Here is a 24000-nt window from a genome sequence, read left to right on the forward strand (position 1 = left end):
TATCCTCGCCAGCAAGCCTTCCCTGTCTCTCAGCGTGGCCCCATTAAGGCCCCACCATGCCTCCTCCGCCCAGTCACACACCCAGACTCCCCTGTCAGCAGCTGAGATTAAGGCTTTGACAGAGACTCTTTTCAGCCAGCTGGCTGTGACCACAACACAGCCCACACGGGCCTCTCCAGGGTCAGACCTGTGGCAGTGGGACAGGGAGGTCAGTGTGGAGGGTGACAGGGTGAAACCAGGAGGTGTGGGTGGGTTGTAGAGGAGCAGCAGCTGCCTGAAGGAGAAGGTTTGACGGTATCTGTGCTGAGAGATGACTCAGGGGGCCAGTGTGTGTGTGTGTGTGTGTGAGAGAGAGAGAGACAGAGAAAAAGAGGGAGAGAGAGAAAGAGAAAGAGAAAGAGAGACACACACACACACACACACACACACACACACACACCTCTCTTTCCACTGGGATGGCTCTCCCCTCTAATCTATTCTCCAGACATGAGTGGAAGTTCTATGATCTGGCTGAACACATCCAAGGCCATAAAACTACTGACAGTTAGAATGGATTCTCTGTGTCTCCATATGTGGGGCTCCAGATCATATTCAACCTCAGGGGTCAGAGTCAGTGTGAAGAATGGGGAACACCTTGGCTGAGACTGATCAGTGTCTCTCTGTCTCTGTCTTTCTCATTCACACACACACACGTACGTACCCACGCACGCACACACACACAGCTGGTACAGGGTGACGTCAGCTTGTGTGCACAGGATGAGGGAATATGTGTGTGTGTGTGTGTGTGTGTGTGTGTGTGTGTGTGTGTGTGTGTGTGTAAAAGCAATATATGTCTGTGATGGGAATAGGGAATATGTACAGTATAGGAGAATCAATCAAACAATAGAAATACAACAAAGTAAACATGAATTACTTACTATATGAGTGTGTGTGTGTGTGTGTGTGCGTGCGTGTGTGTGTGTGTGTATGTATGTCTGTGTGTGTGTGTGGGTGTGGGTGTGTATATGTGTGTGAATGTATGTATGAGTGTGTGTGTACAGTATGAGTGTGTATAACCATGCTGGTGCTTTCCGACCCCTGGGTTCTGGGAGTGGGGGGTAATGAACAACAGAGGGAGAGGGAGTGAGAGACGATGCAAGGTTCGGGGAATTCCACAGGAGAGACTGGCAGGAGATCCGTGCCTATCCATGCAGCTGCTTTCATACTCCATTTACTGAGCTTCTCAGAGGACAAACAAACCCAGGAACCTCTCTTTCTTTGTCCCCACTCCATCCATCCATCCCTCCCTCCATTCCCCCTCCTTCCCCTGCTCTCTCCACCTCTCCCTTCCGCCATCCCCCCCCCCCCCCCAAAACCGCTAAACCATATGTCTTTGCTGCTGGAGGCTTGTTCAGAGGCCCAGTGGGTGAGTTTGGATCCAGGCCCTGTAGTTGCTACTCTTTCTCAGAATGAGGGAGGGAGGGAGAGTGTGTGTGTCTGTGTGTGTGTGTTCAAAGGCCCAGTCGATGTCGGTGAGTTTGGACGCAGGCCCTGCAGTTGCTACTCTTTCTCAGAATAAAGGAGGGAGAGTGTGTGTGTGTGTGTGTGTGTGTGTGTGTGTTTGAGAGAGAAAGAGAGAGAGAGAGAGAGAAAGAGAGTAAGATGTTTTGTCTGGCTTGGTGCCCATAGTTAAATGAATATCACATCACATCATAGCGGTGGTACGTGGGATGTGGGATGTGGGGTGGACCCTATTTGATTGATGTCTTATCTCTCCCTATATCACTTCATCAGCACACTCTCACTGACCAGCGTAGGATGTTTCTGTGTTCCCCTCTTCCTCATTAGCCTCGTCCTCCTACAATGTTCCTGCGCGAAGGAGCAAACTAGTCACATTGAACCCCCAACTGCCACTCTTGTCTTCCTCTCTCCTCCCAAGCACCAGAACAGTGGCAACTGCCTTAGTCAAACCTTACAGAAGTGCTCAGTCCTCCCTTATACATCTGATACCGTGCTGAAGATTACGTAGAGTTCTGTGTTCTTTTGTTTGTTCCATGTTCTATGTAGAGGGTACTTGGGTCTTGGAGGGTACAGTAAGTTTGGCGTATTGGTTGTTGTAGTGAGGAATTGGGAGGAATACAAATCTATACTGTATAAGCCGCTGGTACTGTAAGTCCAGTCCAGTCCAGTTTTGAGGGAACACTGGAAATGGGTGGCATCTAAACCTTAAACCAGCCCATTCGAAAACGACACAAGTCTCTATTTTATAGCCACCTATTTGGCCCCGAGTGAATTGCTCCACTGTTTCAAAGATTTTCCTTCCAGAGACAACTTGTCCCTTTCCATCTATAATGATGTGAAATATTTTTGAAAAAAGGTCTAAATTTACTCATCATGACCAACTTTCCACGGGCTGCCCTTCACCATTTGTTTAAGCAGATGCCCTGCTCAGCGAAGCGGAATTAATACAAATAGAGTCAAAATGACTCTAAGAACAAACATTCAAAAGGCAGAGACGCCACTGATGTCCTCCCAAAGCGTCGCTCTCCTTTGTGGACATTACGAGACGGTAAAGTCAGCGTTCTGCGGACTCTGTGTTCTAGCGACAGTCGTGTCATGTATACACAATGAAGCACAAGGAGGTCTATTGACGTAAAACTGCACCCTCCTCTCCTCTCTCATTGTGCTTTCCGTAACTGATGAACAACTCATCCTGTTCACCTTGGCTGAGTCTGATACACATCCTAATCTAAACTGCGTAAGAGAAATTGGGAAACACCCTTAAATGACAATAAAGTGGTATTCCTAAAATGGGCCTGTGTATTTGTGTGTTTCTTTGGGCAGTTTAATACAGTGTGTGGTAGTGTTCTATCCAGGAATGTCAGGTTTATGACTTGTTTAGATGGCTCCCAGCTCTAAGTTTTTTGACAGTTGGCTACTGCTGTATGGCAAGTGGGTGTGAATATGTGGTTCACAGGCTTGGGTCAGTGTTACGCAACCTGCTCTGCACACACACTCTCACACACACACGGCAACACACGCACGCACACACACACACACACACACACGCACACACGCGCACACACAAACGCACACACACACACACACACACACACACACACACACACACATACGCGCCAACACACACACACACACACACACACACACACGCACTGGAGGCTCCGCCTGCACCCACAGGCTCTAATGTGCACTTTCCATTCTCTCACCCTGGTATTACCATGACTTACTGGGAAAGTAGCCGCCATTTGGGTCCCCTTGAGACCAACCGGCAATGAGCTACCCTGGCACTCCTTCCAGAGTGTGTGTGTCTGTGTGTGTGTGTCTGTGTGTGTGTGTATGTGTGTGCGTGTGTGTGTGTATGTGTGTGTGTGCGTGTATGTGTCTTTACTCTTGTGGCAAAGAAAAGGAGAAAAGCGTTGTCCTTACAGTATATGCATATTTGATTATATGTGCATATTGTACCTACATGTACTTTTTGTTTTAATTTCAGGACTGTCTGATGCTATTCTGTGTAACAGTCATGCATGGTTTTCATGGTCTATACAGTATGTACCAGTATGTAACAGTAGGCGTGGGGCCTGCATCGCCCATAGAGTAGTTCCCATGATAACTATTAATCCACATGCTCAGAGACCGGAAGTCCATTTAGTACAGGAAACGGTTGTGATTGATCACTCCCTGTTAAAAAGGGTGAGCTGGGCGCTGAGAAAGTGGAGGGTGAAAACAAAGCAATTCACACCATGGGTTCTTGGTGTGTGTGTGTGTGTGTGTGTGTATATGATGTGTGTGCGTGAGTGTTAGCACCGGTATGTGTGTGTGTGTGTGTGTGTGTGTGTGTGTGTGTGTGTGTGTGTGTGTCTCTCACTGATCTCTCTCAGTGGGCCCAGGGAAAGTTGACAGCAGGCTAAGATCCAGTCTAGTGTCCAGATCCTGGACAGCCATACAACACCACATCCATCCACCCACCCATCTGCAGCCAGTGATGCTGCCCCCATTGTCCCTCATGTGTGTTTGTGCTGGTCTCCACAGGGCTTGGTGGCCAGTGGAAAGCTGAAACTGACACGGTGGGTGAATGACAGCAATGCCAGGCATGTCTGTGTGTAATCTCATCCAGTCTAATGGCCAGACTCTCACAGGACAAAGCCAAAAGCAGCAGGTGCAGGAAACACACAAAGCACGCAGAAAATGTTGATCGACATTTGAGCCGTTGACCGCTTGAGTGACTCTGAACGCACCACGGAAGCCATTAATGAGCAAAAAAACCCAACCTTTGTTACATTTTCTTTCTTTCTCACTTTTTCTTTTCTACCCCATGTTCTCTCTCTCTCTCTCTCTCTCTCTCTCTCTCTCTCTCTCTCTCAGTCTGTTATCTATTTCTCCCTCATTCTTTCTCTTGTTCACTTTCGTAATTTAAGGCAGCCCGGGATGCCAGATCAGTCATGGGTAAACTGGGTTGCCAGATTAGGGCACGGTTCCCAGATTACAGAGTCTCCTTTGCCCGTTCCGCTGTTTTCTTCCTCTCTTTTATGAAGCACTTTGGTCATGTTTGACACAATGAACATCTCCCCTAAACTGAATTTATGTGCAGTCAAACAGACTTCGACAAGGTTTTAGCTCCGACTAATTTCACATGATGACTAACACAAGGATGGCTAATGGGGGGGGGTGGAGGGGGAGTGTGGATAAATGTTGACTTAACACTGACCTTCACAGACTGACGTCTGATCTTGTCGTTAACCCCAGGGGCGTCCTTTGACCTTTGATCTGAGTTGTCGGGCTCCAGATGGCACTGGTTTTTGTGGACATTGTTTTAAAGATGACCCGTAAGGCAGCCGGGATGGGCATTCTCAACAGCGGGGAGCACATGAGAACAAAGCATCGTGATTAGACACAGTCTGCAGTCACTCCTCGTTAATTAATTCCTTGTCACACCCCTCTGACTCAGGGAACTACAGTGAAAAGCTGTATAACACATATCAACTATGACAGGACACACAATACATGAACACACAAACCCCTATAATATGGGCTTAGTATATGCAAATATTTATGAATATTCAAACAATGCAAATTACAATACTACCAGTGACTACCAACGTATGTTTGGGCTTTTTGGGCTTTTTTTAAGGGCTGGCCAATGCCCAATGCACATCAAAAGGTTTTTCTTTAAAAGCAGGAGCAGTTTCTTCCAAATGGAGACGTAAATTCTGTTACTATCCGCCTCACTTACCTGCTCCATTGAATTGTGGGACTTCCTGAATAGTGTGCAGTGAATTCATACTACATGAGAAGGCAAATCTAGTATGACATCTGGGCATTTTATACATACCTGTAATCAATTTCAGTACATTTTGCGTACGGCAAAACCTTCTAATCTTGCATACTGAAAATACCTGCTTCCTTTTCTCAGTTGTTAGGAACATGATTCCTGGCATCCTCTCCTACGTCCTCCACTCGCTTCATCCTCAAAAAGCATTGGAGAAAAATATGTAAGGGGAGAAACCTAGATCTTCTCCAAAGTGTTTTTCGTAGGACGCAAGTGGAGGACAGAGGAGAGGATGTGAGTCGTGTTCAATTGAGAAAAGGCTTGTACTGTAGCCTCCAGTATGAACATTTGGTCACAGCCACATGCTGTGTGTGTGTGTGTGTGTGTGTGTGTGTGTGTGTGTGTGTGTGTGTGTGTGTGTTTATGTGTGTGTGTTGATGGGTACGTAGGTGGGAAATATTGGCTTCGTTCTATCTCTTGGGACATCCACACATGAAGAAGCATTGATTTCGCCCACATGTGAAATTCGTTACGGTCGAGCTGTGTTAGCAGGTACAGATGACATCATGGTATTGGTTCTTGGCTTTCAAATGTAAATGCAAAACAAGTGGAAAACACCTATAGCACAGCGTAGGAAAGTGGTTTATTTCCTCAAACTAACACAAAGTACACAAAGTTGTAAACCTCCTAAGAAGTGTTATCAAAGTGTCCTCAAAGTTTACTACAGGTTCAAATAACCAACCGACAAAACTGTATCTGATCCTTGTAACATTCATGTTGAGTTGCAAGTCAATAAATATAGGCCATCTCAACACTTCCATGTTAATAAAAGCTTTGGGTGGCAATAACATTTCCACTAATGGCTTTCAGGATCAGATTAGCACTAACATGCTCATAAATCACTTGCAATCTCCGTTGTCCTTCAACGAATGACTCCCATAGAGAAAACATTGTCTCAACAGGTAATTAACGGATAGAATGGACCAGTGTGGCCAGAGCCTTAGTCATTTATCAGTATTCTGTGTGGTCTATATCGTCGCCATAGGAACCATACAAGAGATTCTATATGTATTCTATAGTCTTAGTATCATGTCATCAGCAGCACTGGCCGTGGCTATACCGTGCTGAACATGATGTTACAATTACACTAAATCACCTAATCTAAGGAATGACATGTTTTTCTACCTCAGTCTTTCCTTTCCAGGGATATAAAACCAATATCCAAACACTGTTCACTCTCTGACACATCCATAGATCTGCAGGAGGGGGTCATGACCCTTAGCACAGACATGTGAATGACATTGTTGTACATTCTCAGCTTGGTCACAGATGCTTGAACTGAAAACATACTGTACATCAGACTGTACATCAGCTCCCCAGTGTGCCTTTAGGAGACATTCTTCTTATCTCAGCGGTCTGACCATGCCCCCCCCCCCCCTCTTCTACATGTAACATGTGAAGAAAGACATGTGCACCCCCCTCCTACGTGATCTGAGTGGTCGCAGGGCAGAAGGGAGTACTGTACTGCTTAATCAAAGCCAGGTTGGTTAAACCGTGAGACAGATAGGAGATAGGAAGAGGAATCAGATAAGAAGTATGTTTGACTGTACCTCATCTACTTATCTCCTCCATCGGCCTTTTACACTGACCATCGTCTCAAACTCATAGGATCTCCCTAAACCAAGGGTGTTGTTTCTTCGAGAGCTACTGTTCATATGCCTGTCCACTGTCCAGCTTTGCCACTAACCCAACACAGAGAGACTGTTTAACAACCAACGCATTTGATTGATTATGTACAATCGTAGCTATTTACTGCATATGAGTGCATACACATTATACATGAAACATAAATGCTATGGCATTCACAGAGGGAAGTTTGGAAGTATGGTTCATAGTTCCAGATCCTTGCCCGCATGGCCAGGCTTTGAGAGGGTCTGGTCTTGGAAACACTGAGCACTCTAAGACTAAGTAGCCTCTAAGACTAAGCATCACAGTGGCCTCTAAGACTAACCTCCACAGTAGCCTCTAAGACTAACCTCCACAGTAGCCACTAACCAAAGATCCCCTTTCCCCTTTGTTAGTGTAGCTACCACTATACTGTATATGCCATTTAGTTGACGCCTGGTTCCAAAGCGACTTACATTGCAGTGAGTGCTATAATTTTTCAGTATATATGGTCCCAGAATCGGACCCACAACCTAAGCGTTGTTAGCGCCATGCTCTACCAACTGAGCCACAGAGGACCACTACTTTAGAATGGGCACCACTAACGAGACAGGCCACCCCACACGTCAGAGGAGCATGTTTCAACCCAGAACAGTCCAACAGCAGCTCTGTCTTACTTACTTCACATGTAAGCAAAACACTGTGAAACACCCAGTAGCATTCTGGGGACCGACCCGTTTTATGAGGTTTATTGCTGACACCACAAGAACATTCCCTGGAAATGAGAAGCAAGCTTATTTTGGGAAATAATGACCTGTGACTGTTATGTTAATAGAAATTGTAGCCCAGTTTTTTTTGGGACACAAATTGTGTGGTCCTGTAGTGCAGCTGGTGTGACAGTTAGGTCAGTTATGGGGGGTCTGAGTTTATTTGTTCATTTTTTTCAACGCTCACTCTCTTAATTTTTAAATTGTATGTATGGTGCGTTACTGGAGCTTGCATTCAACATTTAAACGTTGTATTCTCTGTGAATCTCTGTGAATGTTTGCTATCGTTCACAAATCTAAGCTAGTGTCTCCTAATGGTAACAATGGTAAGAAGAACACCTAAAATGATGTTCTGTCTGAGTGTTGCCGCTTTGACACGTTAATCGTTATAAAATTAGCCACTGGCCTCTAACCGTATAGAAAGTTCATCTTTTCCGTAAAAAAACAAACACAGTTAGCCCAAAAAAACGTCTCGTTGAACATACTTCAGGAGAGAACCTCAGCAGGATTGTTTGTATTTGTTGGAGTACCGAGTAATGAAGGGTGTGTGAATGTGTGTTTTTCCCTGTTTACTCTTTGAGTAGGTCTGTGAGTAAGCCTGTTTATGTGTTTTCCTGAAAGATCTGGAGTTTAACACAGGAAACAAGGCTTATTAAAGACCGAACCCCCACCTTTGGCCACCATAGAGAATACCAGCCTAATCCTGATTTGCTCCTCAGAGACAAGTCTCATTCAGGGCACAGAAATACTGCAATACACTGGCCCTTGACTCTTAGCGTAGAGTAGAGGAGCTAGTCAATGACGGCATAGGCTGCTACAAAGCTGTACTGTTGTATCTTTACTGTCATAGGGACAATCATGTGTTCTATATTTGGACTCTAAAGGCTCTATCCAGTATAAACGTGCCTCTGTAACACAAGGTCATGTGGTGTCGACAGTGGAGCACTGTACTGTGGTGACACAGTTACCCCTGGGGACTCTGGGATACTTCTGTACACTCCACTGCTTGTTGATACATCACTCCTGTACCAAATTAGGGCCTTTTTTTGCCAAGGGTTAGGCTTCATATCATTTTGAATATGAATTCAAATGGACGGTTTGTAATATTTGCCGTAATGTTGGATTGCAATGACTATAACAATACATAATTGGTCCTCTGAGTCTTGCAAGCGCAGAAAAGGATAATTACCCATCCCTAACCATTCTTTAAATATGGCCTTCAATGGTGTATGATCTATTAGTGCACAAAATGAGGTTGGAAACTAAGCAGTGTTAAAATCAGAGATTCCGGTGCCCATGCCAGTGACTATGGGAAATATATCTTTGGGGTGTTTCCACTTGGATCATTGGTAATGACAATGTTGAGTGTGTGTGTGTATGTGTGTGTGTGTGTGTGTGTGTGTGTGTGTGTGTGTGTGTGTGTGTGTGTGTGTGTGTGTGAGGGGGGCTTACGGAAGTATCAGGAGGAGCAATTACCGTTTTATGGGAGGAACTGAATTTACAGTCCCCACATCCACGTATTATATGGGAGTGTTAGAACGCAACCGGCCTTTTCTTTACCACAGTGAAGAAAACACACCATCCATCTATCCAGCCAGGCTTGTATGGGAGCATTGAGCCAGGGCACAGGAAGACCACTCTTATTATTTAATGGACCCTGTAAATAATCAGGCTAAGTAGTCTGTTTACAGGCCTGAGATTGGCCTCGAAGCGGCTGCAAAACTTTTCCATGTTGAGAGACGGGCAGCTTGTAAAACACATCATGATTCACTAGCTAACGTCGCCTGATTTAGACACCACTATGACCTGCTGACATGTTTAACCTGACCAGAGCAGAGGTCTTGGTAGATAGATAAATACTTTATTAACTTGACCAGAGCAGAGGTCTTGGTAGATAGATAAATACTTTATTAACTTGACCAGAGCAGAGGTCTTGGTAGATAGATAAATACTTTATTAACTTGCCCAGAGCAGAGGTCGAGATAGATAGATAAATACTTTATTGTCCTCAATGAGGCAAGAAGACACAACACACAACACACAACACCGTAGCAACATCACAGCACATCGCCATAACAACATGAACAGCATAACCCTACATGACAGTTGTTATGGGGAGGGGGGGGGGACTGTTCTTGTGTTGACGTTGTGGGGGGGGGGGGGGGGGGGGGTAGTTCAATGAACTTTGAGACTGTGTGTGTGTGATTTGTTTCTGTTAGCAGATAGAGCCGTAGAGCAGGACTGGTTCTATGATGCTGCGGTACAAGTTAAGGAGCCTCTGTTAGCAGCGTTTATAGATGCCGGTGGTGTGTTAATTGAAGCTGAGTTTATTATCCAGGGTTATTCCGAGGTATTTCATGGCCTCTACCGGTTCAGCTGTTTCACCAATGATGCTGGTCGGGCTGTAGGGAATGCTGGTCTTGGTGAGGGGGGCTGTTGTGGAGTTCCATTGTTTTGGCTACATTTAACAGGAGGATGTTGTCATCACACCATGGAGTGAAATGGGTGATGGAATGTTAGTTGGCGGTACTGATTAAAAGAAGGTAACACATTGTCCGGTCGGCAACTATTAAAGTCCCCCAGTATGAACACAGCTGCGTTGGGGTATCTGGTTAGCATAGCTCCACCGCTACCGTGGTGTTAGTGTTCGGTGGGATGTAAACACAGCTGATAACCACTGTGGGGGTTTTCCCTCGGGAGGTAGAAGGGGAGCATACACAGGGTAAGGAAGGGGCGTATACGTGTAGACAGGGTAAATAAAAGTCTTGCTTTTTAAGAGCACAATGTTTTTCTTAATAAAGGAATTGCTGTTAGGGGAATAGGGGAAATTAAGGTTTCTGAGTGACACATTTACTATCCCTCCCTGGAAAGAAAAAAAAGCGGTCGGTGGCCTGAGGGCGTAGTCTGCCTAGGAAGAGACGGTGCTGATTAATAGTATGGTGTGTTTACATCTTGTGAGGAAGTAATGGTGTTTTGAACCCGGATAAAAGAAAAGTAATGTAATGGTAGTATGGGTCATCAGCAGGAGACATCTGCTGAAGGGACAGAACAGGATGAAAGAAGAAACACACTTCACAGTAACCCTGGGAACATTTTCCTAGTGGCCAGTCGGTCTTGGCCCTTCATTAGACTGTGTTTCAGCTGACCCAGGCCTTTCTGCAAGATTTTATTTTCATGATTAGGATCTTAAGCTGTGTTCATAAACAGACCTCCTGCATGTGTTTTTCTTCCCTCACTCTGTTTTCATGTGTTTTTTCACTCTCCTCCCACTTGAACTTTCTCTCTCCACCTCTCAACACAGGCCATGACAGGCCAGGTAGCTCTGGTGGTTAAAGAGGTCACCCCTCTGTCACCCACTCCTATAGAGTGACAGGAACAGAGGTTGTGTGTGTGTGTGTGTGTGCCCGTGCGTGTCTGTGTGTATGCGTGTGTGTCTGCGTGCGGGCATGCGTGTGTGTATGTGTGTGTATGCGCGTGCGTGTGTGCATGTGTGCGTGCATGCATGTATGTGTGTATGTGTGCGTATATGCGTGCGTTCATGCATGTGTGCGTGCGTGCATGTGTGTGTGTGTGTGTCCACCAGAGCCTGCCAGTGGTGGACCCCTCCTCCCCCACCTATCCTCGCCTGGTCGGGCCCTGGGTGGGTCACTGGCTGCCTCTCTTGGGTGGTATTCTGGTGAAATCATGAGGAGGGTGAGGAGAGGAGAGCAGAGGAATGGAGGATGACTTCATCCACCCACCAGGGCCAGACATCTCAGATTCATTCTGCAGGTTTACTTGACAGGCTATTATAAAATGTCTGCTGCTTGAATTTAGAACTATTAAACGTTTCACCTCTTGAATCAGACATGCAAATCAAACCAAACAAACTAAAACATAACGTTCACAAATTCTCCACTACTGCACATATCCAACTAGGTAAATTGTTCACAATTTCATATATATATATATATATAAAACAAAGAAACACAGTTTAATCTGTGTTCCAGCCATGTTCATACAGTGTATATTGTTACATATCTAAAGAGTTCATGGTTGATATAAACACACTGGCAGCTGGCAGAGCAAAAGGGCATTGGGCATTGGTTTCCGGCCTCTCTGTGAACACGGGTCGACCACAGCGACTGCTGGTTGGGGAGAGCAGACCAGACCACCACGGACCGTGAACCGGGGCCAAGGCCAGCGAAGCTAAGCCGCCTAGCCGGCCCTGCAGCCAGATGTGGGGGTGTGTATCCCTGGCTGGTGGGGCCTGTGGCTTGCTGCACTAGGTGACCTGTGTCTGTGTGTGTGTGTTTGTGTGTGTGTGTGTGTGTGTGTGTGTGTGTGTGTGTGTGTGTGTGTGTGTGTGGGAGATGCTGAATGATTTTGTGTGTGTGTGTGTGTGTGTGTGTGTGTTTATGTGTGTATGAGCCAGTGAGTGGGTATGGGTGAGAGTGAGTGGGTGTGTCTAGCTATAATTATATGTGTGAGGGAGCCAATGAGTGTGTGGGTGTATATGTGAGGGTGAGTTGATGAGTTTACATGGATGCATATGTGTGAGTGAGGTAGTGAGTGTGTATGGATGTATATGTGTGTCTGTGTCTGTGTGTACACAGTGCTGTAACTCTACCACCACCCCTTTAACTGCCAGTCTGTGTTATTGCAGCTGCACTGGCTCCCCTTCCCTGACTCAGCCCTCAGGTGCTTTCCACTCTCTTCCTCCTCTCCTCTCTTCCTCTCCTCCCCTCCTCTCCTCCCCTCCTCTCCTCCTTTCCTTTTTGAAAAATTGAGTATGACCTGTCCTCTCCTTCCCCTCCCCATGTCATGCCTTTGGCCCACCTTCTCTTGGCTTCGCCCCCACATTCTCTGAATACATGCCAGCCGACAGATGATTGGCAGCTAGGCAGCAATAGACGAGTCCATTTTTTTCCCTTGGAGATTTAACAGCATTCCACAGGCTCAGTGTCTAGATCCCTCATTAACCCTTCTCCCTGTTCTCATGGTCCAACGAAGCGCATCGATATTGCCACGCCGGGGACCATCGCCAAGGCAACAGTGAGACAGGGTAGGCCTTCCTCTTTGCCAAGGCAAATAGTTGTTTGAGGGTATGTTTTGTACGGTGGCCTTGAGTGTGTGTGCGTGCAATGGCGGTGGTTTTCGTGATACAGTAAGTAAAACCGAAGGCGGTATTGTTTATACCTTTTTGGTCACATCTGTGTGGTATACATCTGAGTGTGTGTTATAGGTTATGTGAAATGGGTGTGTTATGGGAAGTCATACCATCTTTTAGCTATTACATGCTTTCTCAAGGTAAATAACATTCTTTCAGACCACATTGTTTATCTGACCAATGGTTTGGAAAGCAGGTTTCCTCATTTTGAACAAAACAAGACATTCCAGACTCCAATACAAAGTACAGTCTTTGTTCGTTTATGGCAGAGGTTAAGAGAGAGTTTGGAAGCTTTTTGTTTGTGTGTAACACAAAAACTCTAGAGAACTACTCTCTATGGATTGGAGGCGAACGTATCAGGGCATGTTTGAGTCCCTAGGTGGTTGAGGATGACAGAGGGGACGTGTTTGCGTGTAACACCAGCAGGTATTTTTTAATCTTAAGGATGCATAACCAATGACCTAGATCCCATGACCTTCACTGATCTGTTAATTGCAGTACGACTTTTTTCTCTGTCAATCTCAGCCGCTTGTTTCACACAAAACTATGCATCGTGTCTTCAAGAACGGCTTGAGGCTTCCATCTCAGTGGTGACTTTTCCTGAGACAAACATACGCAGTCATGCATGCATACACACACACACACACACACACACACACACACACACACACACACACACACACACACACACACACACACACACACACACACACACACACACACACACACACACACACACACTGTACTCTCATTAAATGTCATTCTCCCTGCCCAGGAAAGCTCTGCAGTCAACCCTGACAAGCCATGTTCTCATATGATGAAACACAGGGAGAGTAGACTCTATTTTCACAATTTAGGGAAGATTTGCAGAGCACTTTGTGGTGGGCGGGCCGTGATAAGGCATCCAGAACTCTCCCCCCTGAGACACCAAAGCTGCATTCCTGAGCAGGCTGGGCCGACAAGGCTCCGGGGGGAACTGGTCTTACACTCCAAAGGGCAGTGGGTCATGGCACTGCCCTCTTTCGCCCGCCCAGCCCTGGCCTCTCTGCCTGCCCACTCAATGTGCTGTTTGTGGGGGACTTGGATGGAGCCCTTGACCTGGTTCTAGTGGTGGTCCCCTACCTGGTCTGACCAGCCTAGCAGTCCTCCAGGGAGCCCTGGCCCATGTTTACCCAGGCTAGGTGGGATTAATCTGGTGCACACTGGGGCCTCTGGTCCTACCTGATGCTGGGGTAGGAGGGTGGGGGCTGTGTGTGTGTGTGTGTGTGTGTGTGTGTGTGTGTGTATGTGTGTGTGTGTGTGTGTGTGTGTGTGTGTGTGTGTGTGTGAACAGTTAGGGTTAGGAAGGGCATACACATCATTAAAGGATTGTAAGGCTTGTTTCCCCAATGAGTAAAGAGCTGTGCTTGTCTGATTTATTACTGGCCTATACGTATGGGGGTAAGAGAGTGAGAAAGGGCGTGTGTTACCTGTCAATCAAAGCAGAGCCAAAATACACTATCATGGCCTCCCTTTTCCATCTGTGGACGGCAAGGGAGGGACAGCATGTTGAGAGAACAGAGCATTATAGTCCATATATCTGGAGAGATGGCAAGGGCCCTCTTACACACATACACACACACACACACACACACGCACACACACACACACACACACACACACACACACACACACACACACACAAACAAACATTTCCCCTGAGCTGTTTCGTAAGCACAACACCAGACTCAGATATCGGACATACATGTTCAGTCATGGGTATAAAAGTATCACAGAGACACACGTCATGTGTCTTTACTGTACTTCCAACCGAAGGTATTTAGTGACTGTGTGATGTAGTGTCTCACTAAATCAAAACTTTTTGGTAACCTAACTATGTAATACAGTGAGCTGCCATTAGTAAACTGTAAATATATCTGTTTTAACTGAAGGAAGGCACAGAGAGACAGGGATGGGGGTGTTTAAGAGGTGGGGTGGGAGCAGGAATGGAGAGTGATCACCAGGTACAGCACATGATGTTCTTTTGCCCTGTCAGGAGCAGACTAAACAGTTCTTCCAGAAACGTCCAGGAGGTCCTGTTTACATCTGGACACTGCACATGCAGCAATCCCCCCCACCCCCCCCCCCCCCCCCACACACACACACACACACTACCTTCCCTTCACCCGATCCCCTGTTACACCTCTCCATCTTAGCGTACCCAAGAACAACCATCCAAGACCCAAAATGTCTCCCACTGAGCCGTTTCTACCTATAGTGGCAGCTTCCCGTCAAACATCTGTCATCATTCAAGGGAATTCTGGGGATTTGACCTTTGACCTCACCGCCAAATTGGCTCCGTGGCAAGGTCTCCCATTGGTCCTGGTTTAGTGATTTAACATCCATCTCCTCACTCTCCTACCTCACAGTATGTGGTTTGGAATGAGCTTCGCCCAGCGCAACACAGTAGGAGGTTCCATGTACTGTATGGTCTTCACAGCTCACTTATTACAAGAAAACACATATCTGTGTCACACATATTCTATCTTTAACCCATATGTTGGCATATCAACTTTCAGTCAAATGTGTGTTGAGTTTCTCACATACCACCACACAGGCTAACGGTATTCCCCCCGGTTCTCCCTGTTGTTAGCCCTGTGTTTAACACTCAACATTGCCATCATTCTAGTTTATACTCATGCGATCGGGGATTATTGTGTTACACTAACATTCACACAGTGACTACATCCTCAATTGACTGGGGCCTGCTTGAGCATTTGTCCAACTCTGGGTTGTACCCATATTAAGAGACTATATACGCACGCATACACGCACGCACGCACGCACGCACGCACGCACACACACACACACACACACACACACACATAAACAAGCTTGTCCCCATAACCTCCCTGAGTCTGTCTGCCTGAGTGTGTAGGAGTTCAGCCAACATTCTTTCATCCCCTGAAAGCAGACAGTTAGTCTACAACTGTAACAAAAAACACGGATGAATGCAAGCATTTATTATACTTTATTTGGACTAAGAATGTACAGTTTCAGTGTTCTTCTGGATCAGTGAGGTATCATAAATGTGTAGAGTGGGTAATTGCTGAGACCTGTTTTTGGCTCTCATGGCATCATCTGGATATGCACAATCACTTCCTTTGATGCCTGTGCTCAGATTGTTCTGAATACTAACAACACGTCTGTTACACGTCTCTCAGACACAGAACATGCCTCTTACTCAGTGGCCGCGGGTCAGTATGGGCCAGAACCACAGACACTAAACGCTGGTGTCTGTCCCTATTTGATCTTCCCTGTTATTGAGCGTTCCTGGCCAACTCACTCTCCTTATAGGGAGGACGAGGATGAGCATCCTCTAAACTATTGTAATCTGCTTACATTACTTTCCTAGCCCTGTAAAACTAGGTCACCAACACTGGTTGGCTCATAAAAACCTTGAATACAGGCTTGATGACCACTGTGGCACAATGAAATCCAACAGTGGGGTTTTCCATTTGTAGCTTTGGCCAACTGTTCCACAGTCACCGGCATTTTACAGGACTGGATTAAGCATCTTTCCTTGCCAGCTCATACCATTGTACCTCCCTTGCCTCCAGACAAAGATGTCAGAAATAGAATGCACTTAAAGAACAGTCACATAGAACTCACAGAACAGTTGGAGACCCCATTAGATATGGAAACTCCATTGCAGTAAGAATGTGTGTTTTTCAGCACAGCATGTTGTCTCAATCAGGACATAAAATACATGATATACTATGTCATGGGGTATGCACAAGTACAGTAATTGGATACTGCTCTCAACGATAAATGTCATGTGAGAATCTTCATGATGGATTGTGATAAGTTGATACTGTATATTGGTGTTTTTTTAAGCAGTTAGCTTAGCTTAGCTAGTTGTAGGCAGTGACAACTACAGTAACTGTATTCTGTCAGTATTTGTCTGTTTGTACATGTGTGTGTGTGTGTGTGTGTGTATTTTTGTTTATGTGTGTGTGAGTACATTGGAGTGTACAGTATACAGTACATCAACACAGTAACTTACACATCCTGCTGGGAACAATGAAAAACTATGCCAGGATTTCTTTACCCAGCAGCCCTTGCAATAGTTCCCTACTCCTGCAGCACACATATTCCCAGTGGATATATAGATCAATTTACAACAATAAATTCCAGAAGAAACTGTTTGGACTTGCAATGTCTTATTTTGGTAGTGGAAAACGTTTAAAGATGGTTTGGACGATAGACAGATAGATTTGCTGAGAAAGTTGAAAGAAAGTGAGATATATTGTCTTATTATGGTAGCGGATGAAGTTCAAACAATGGTTTGGTTGGTTGGAGTTAGAGTTAGATGTCTCTGCACGTTTTAAAGTTGGCTTGATGTGAATAGCTTAAACGTTGTAGGAGGAGTAGCAGTGTGGAAAAGTTTGAAATAAACAAATTGTAACATCCCATCCTGTGCATTAGTGTTGGTTGTCTTTGTTTTGTTATCCATTTATTTCCTGTTTTACTCACGTTGTTTTTCATTTCTGTCACTTCGTTATCTGCCCTGTGTGTTTTCCCGCTTGTGTGATTGTCTACCCCGCCCGGATTGATTTCACCTGTTCCTTACCATCATTCCCTGTGTACATAGTCTGTCTGTTCCTCTATTTCGTTGTCAGTTTGTTTATTGTGCCTCGGTGTCAGTACGTCCCAGGAATCACCCTAGTGTCCTAGTTTTTTCATGGTTATTGATCTTTGAGTGTTCTTTTTGACTTCGCCTTTTTGCCTTCTCCCTGTTGGACTATCTGACACCTGTCCTTTACGAAGAGAAGACCTGTTGGACTATCTGACACCTGTCCTTTACGAAGGGAAGACCTGTTGGACTATCTGACACCTGTCCTTTACGAAGGGAAGACCTGTTGGACTATCTGACACCTGTCCTTTACGAAGGAAAGACCTGTTGGACTATCTGACACCTGTCCTTTACGAAGGGAAGACCTGTTGGACTATCTGACACCTGTCCTTTATGAAGGGAAGACCTGTTGGACTATCTGCCTGCAGTTCTCGGATTTGATTACCTGTGTACCGTTTTGCCTACTCCTTTCTGGATATACGCTACCGATTGACTGCTCCCTGTAAATACTAGTAAATACTTTTCTTTTGGATCAAGCCTGTGTCCTGAGTTGTGCTATTGAGTCCTCTGCCCAAGTACTAGTCATTACCCAAATTATATTAAATCAGAAGTTCCAGAAGAAATGTTATGGGCTTGGAAAGTTTTATTTTGGTAGTGGAAAAGGTTTCAAGATGGTTTGGACCATAGACAGATGCATTGCTGGGTAGTTGAAAGAAAGTGAGGTAGTAGGATGAACCAATAAAAGATGGTCAGAGGGTCGCATAGAGGCGGATATATGAAAGAGGGGATGTATAGATGAAAGGGGGAGGGATAGATAGATCAATAACATGATAAGTATTAGTAAGCTATACTGAGAAAGCGTAGTAATGACTGGCAATAGGAAAAAAGGAAAATGTCTGAGTCGTTGAAAAAAAGCGAGATAGGATGGATCAAATATGGTCAGAGCTTAGGATAGCCAGAAAGAGAAGGTTATAGAGTAGGATAAACAGATAGATAGAGAGGATGGATAGATGAGAGAGGAGAAGTATGGAGAGATCAATACAATTAAAAGGTGAATCAGTATGGTTGAGTCGCAGCAGTCGTGACGGGTGATAGGAAGAAAAGATGATGCCTAGGTAGTTGAAAGAAAGTTACTGAAGCAAGCCCACAAATAAGAAGAAGTATGAGGAAGAACAATAGGTGCACTAATAAGTATGAGGAATATGAAGAGTTGGACTTGCTGATGCAAGCCCATTAATAAAAATCTGCTGAGACGAGAGACGGGTCACGAGCGCTGCCCTACTGAACCAGTCTGCAGGAGGGAATGTGACAGCGCAGCAGATCCTAGGAGCCTGGCCACATCCCAGCGCGGGCTGTAGCACGGAGCAAAGCGGGATGCTGCCATGTGGTTCTCATCAGGAGAGCTGCATCCGCACGTGAAAACATTCCTGTTTTTCTGCTCCTAGAAAACACATGTGTTTTGGTTTGAGGTCTTTGGGTCTGTGAACCCATGATGATATAGAAACCCGTCGATGGCTTCTCACTTTTCTTTCTGTTGTACACACATGCTAAAACGGTGGCCTGCTTTCAACAACCCTATTTACATATAAACACACATAAATCACACATAAGACACACACACACGCACACACACACACACACACACACACACACACACACACACACACACACACACACACACACACACACACAGGTTGTGTGTCGGGCGAGTGGAGGACATTAGCTAGCATGATTCTCCAACTATGGCTCAGTTGTACTCACACATTAAGGTCAGACAGAGCAACAATGGGGGGGGGGTTAGGGTTAGGGTTAGGGTTAGGGTTAGGGTTAGGGTTAGAACTGGAGAGAAAAAAAAAAGTATTATCTGGGATGAGATGGGGCCTCTATGACCACTATAAGAAAATAAAAGTCAGCAACAACGTCTGGGTTTAAGGAATACTTTACTCGTGTTTCAGACAGCAGAGCAAGTGGTCTGAACCGAGAACTGAGTTTTACATCATCTCTTGTAGTTTTTTACCTATGTGTTCTATGCTAATCATTAACATCTCCAAGACATACCAACCTGTATGTTAATCGGTTTGATGGTTTTTGCCACACCTAACTTGATCAGTCACCATCACTAGGTGTGGGGAAAACCAGTTCCAAATGATTGGCCTGATCTCTAAATCTTACACCACTGGAACCAGGGAATCTGTCATTTATTCCATCACTGATTGGATCTCGCAGCTGTCAATCATAATTAAACAAAGCCTGTTTGACTTACCTGTCTATTTATCCAATAATTTTCAATGGTAGCATACTTTCAGAGGGTACGGTAACAGAATTAGGTCACTGTCTTTGTAAAGTGAAATGCGTGTACAGTACTTTTTCCATCTGCTCTATAGCTTCTCTGCCTGTACAGTTGAAAGATTTTAGGAATTGTTCCAGAACGAATATTTCTCAGTGTCCTGAAAGCAAGTCTTTCCACAGATGAGGAAAGAACGCGGGGGACATTGGACTGTGACATGAGTGGACCTGCCTAGGGGGGGTGGGAACACTCAGAAAACACGCTCCTCTTCGACTGTTTACTTATCCTGCAAGAGTGATGACAGACAGTCTGTCTCTCTGTTCCAAATGAGACATATTTCACCGACACCGACACACACACATACACACACACACACAAACACACACACACACACATATTTTCCTCCAGTTATGATGACCAAACTACTCTGCGCCAGGTCTGTGACATTTACCGTACTCATTACACCCCATATTAAACATGATTACCACCCCCTGCAGCGTGACCATCTCTTTGATGACCCTGGGAAGTCTTTGGGAACATTAATATGTTCTCTCGACAAATCACCGAAAAATGTGGTCCTCGGTGCCACCGGAAAAGGCGTGCAACAACCATCCATCCTGCCCAGTCACCAAACATTTGGTGGGAAAACCTTGGAGCCACGACTCCCCCAGACATGAGTGTAGCCTAGACCTGGAAAAGTAAACAAACGAATTCAAGAGAAAAAGAGGAAAAAATTATTTCCCAGAAAGCTGCATCAAAACACGACTTAGCCCAGCTCTGACCTGTGTGTAGTCAGCGGTGGTAGTCTGGGAGGCACTCCGTTGGGAATTATGACCAACTGAAGCCAGAAGCTTCTCTACAAGGGTCTGAGGGGAGATTATTATTTCAGCAGGCTTAAAGTTTGGTCATCCTGTTTTACAGACATGATCATCACCCCAGTTGTGAGTGACTTGTTGTGTAGTTGCAGGAGATACTTCCGTTGCACCATTGCAGGTTTTCAGATGATTCAGGCACATTTTAGGAAGTCACAGCTACAGTATTTCCAGTAAAGGCCTAAATGGTATCGGACCTACATGCCTGTCAGATCTTGTCTCCCCCTACGAACCTCCACACACCCTACGGTCAAGCCATACTAAGCTGCTTCATGCATCCAGAACCATTTTAGATTCTTCAAAGTAGCCACCTTTTGCTTTGATGACAGCTTTGCACACTCTTGGCAAGTTTGTCTCCAAACTTTTGACTGGTACTGTATATATATATATGATGAAAAGTGCTTTATAAATGTAATACATTATTATTATTATTATTATTATTATTATTATTATTATTATTATTATTTCGAATACAACTATAGGTTAACAGGTTATAGTACCACGGTTGAAGTCCATTCCAAGTAATGGATGAAATGCTGATTTGTGTTTCCTGTGTGTGTCTGATTAATGAGTGCTCCACAACTCATTTCATAGGAACCATTATTCTTGACCACAACAACCACATGATTGCCTTTTTGTCCTTCGTCAGCAATATACTCTTGCTGGGGAAAGACCAATCCTTCCACATAAAAGCGAGGCCCCTTCATGGTTTTAATAAAGCAGATTGAAGCGTGCTACAGTTCTGTTTTGCTGCTCTGTCGTCTGCATTAATCAGGGGCTTTCTGCAGGGGGAGAGAGAGTACATGGGCCTCTCATACCTCACCCCAAATCACCTGCCCACACTGCAGTCTCGCAGTCCCCACCCTACCTCTGCCTGACCTACACACACACACACACACACACACACACACACACACACACACACACACACACACACAAACATACAGTAAATACGTTTCCAGAGAGAGGATGGAGGGGGTGTACTGACAGGCAGGCCAGGCTGAGAAAGTCCCAGTCTAACCACAGACCAGACTTGGAGTCAGCACCACTGTATGAGCACCCCCCCCCCCCCCCCCCACCCCCCATCCTCAGCCCCTCTCAACCAGGGACTCTCCCATTCTGTCAGGAGTCAGCTGTTGAACCTCTGACCCTCAACTACGGTAAAAGCAATAATGACCGCCATTACCATCACTTGAACCCTTTAACCTAACATCTCAGAAAGTGTTTCTCAAGCCAGTGCTTTGTCAGTCATGACAGCTGGCAGATAGGACTCCTGCCTGAGAGTGGGGATTGTAGTTGTCATGACCTGGAACTGCTCTTGTCTGCCCTGGCTTCTATCTCCTGTCTGCAGCATCCACATGTATCTCTGAGAGGGTTTGATAGGTGAAAGCAAAGTGGCGAAAGCTCCACCTTTGCCCCTTGAAAGGCCCGTTCTTTCAGATATATTGGAGTGGCTAGACAAAAAAAGGGGCTATGGTGCCGGTTTGGATCTTCGGCATATGAAGCGCTAACCGTGTGTCTACGTTATGACACTGTTCAACAAAAAGATTAATTCACCAAACAGGATTTCACCCTGAACTCATGAACTGTCATCTCAGAACGGCACTCCTGATTCCTGTGTTGGGAAAACCCAATCAATGTCATACTGTAATGTACCTGGCTGAAAGTTTGATATTGTGCGCCTGGAATGAACTACTTGGGGCATGGGTTAAACCCCCCCCCCCCCCACCCACCCAGCAGGACGGCCTATTTATCTCAACCAGATTGTGGTGGGCATGTTGACAGATTGGCAGGTCAGACGGCCTCTTGGCACACAGCTGTGAACACACAGACAGCAATGAGCTGCCTAACATACCAGGGGTGAGGAAAACAGTGACACTCTAAGTGGTGCCTGACAGAGAGAGAGAGAGAGAGAGAGAGAGAGATTAGACTTGTCATCCTTGCTCTCCATTAGCAGGTGTGCAGGTCTGGACGCGTGTGGAAATAACGAGCCTTTGACAGAACTAGAGCATCCCAGAGAGAATGGTTCTTCATCTGTCCATCGGCACACATGGAGACACAAACATTATCCCACTAACACTCCAGCTGAACGATGTCCTTTTCAGTCCATTTTCACATTACTTTTCCCACACGTCCGACGTTGAAACTCAAACCAGCCGTGACACGATGGCCCTAATGGAACCATACGATGTGTTACCCTAAGAGCTGTGTGTATCATGTGTGGAGTGATGCTGTTGGTACCCCGGACATTAGGCCTACATTTCTCCTCCTCTCTGTCATGATAACAGAGCCCTCTCTTCCCACTGAGACTCCATTTGCAGTGCGGTTTTATCTCCATACGTCTTATCATAAGCGATTCCCCCAAAGCCATCAATAGGATGGTACTGTTCCCTCGTAGCATAATCTTACCTTTCATGTTTTCCTTGCATGATTATGGCAGAACAAAACTTTTCTTTCATTAGAAATGAGAAATTTTCTTTCTCATTATTTGATGGCAATGTTGTGCAATTGATGACTCACCGATTGCATACTTGAATAGACTCAATAACATTGCTCTATCATCGCTCTGAAGATGTGATAACGGTTTCCTCTATCTTAAAGTTTCTTTATCTTAAAGGCATGTATAATTAGCAAACTTCTGCATATGCACATTGACTTAAAAGTGCCACCTCAAGCCTAAACCCCATCTCACTAAACTCTAAATCAAAATGTCATGACAGGCCTCTGTAGAAACCATGCATCATAGACAAGACTTGGCACCGGCGCTGCGTTATTGGTGGGGCCCATGCCACCAGAATGTGTTTTTGTGTGATTTAACAATGTCGTCAAGTTGGAACAAGCACTTCAAAAGGAGCAGCGATAAAACAGAACTGGAGAAATTTGGCAATAACACGTCAGGGTGAAAAAGCCAGCTGGTTTATATTGACATTTATTGATTTCTGCAATTGGAGGAAAAAAGTGAATGAGTGTATTTCTCTCAAACAACCAGGAACTTCAGTTTATTTTGTCTCACAGGTCAGAAGTCAACGGTTCTGTCTTCATGGATGGTTGCGTTTGGTAGTATTTAAACCTGGAATCTTCATGCTTCAAGGCAACTGGTCACACATCTTTCAAACCCAGTTTTAATAGTTGCCACTGAGCTACACAGACCAGACAGAGAGACTTAGTGTAACGTCTCGTCCTGTTTCTTAGTTTATGTTTGTCTTTGTTTCACGTTATTCATTTTTTGTTTGCTGTTTTGTGTTCCTCACCTTGTCTCTCATTCAGACACTTCACCACCTGCCCTTGTGTGTTTCCTGCCTGTGTGATTGTCAGCCCCGCCCTGATTAGCTTCACCTGTTCCTCATCATCCTTCCCTGTGTATTTAGTCTGTGTTCCC

This window comes from Argentina silus, assembly GCF_951799395.1.
Source record: "Argentina silus genome assembly, chromosome: 11".
NCBI lineage: Eukaryota > Metazoa > Chordata > Actinopteri > Argentiniformes > Argentinidae > Argentina > Argentina silus.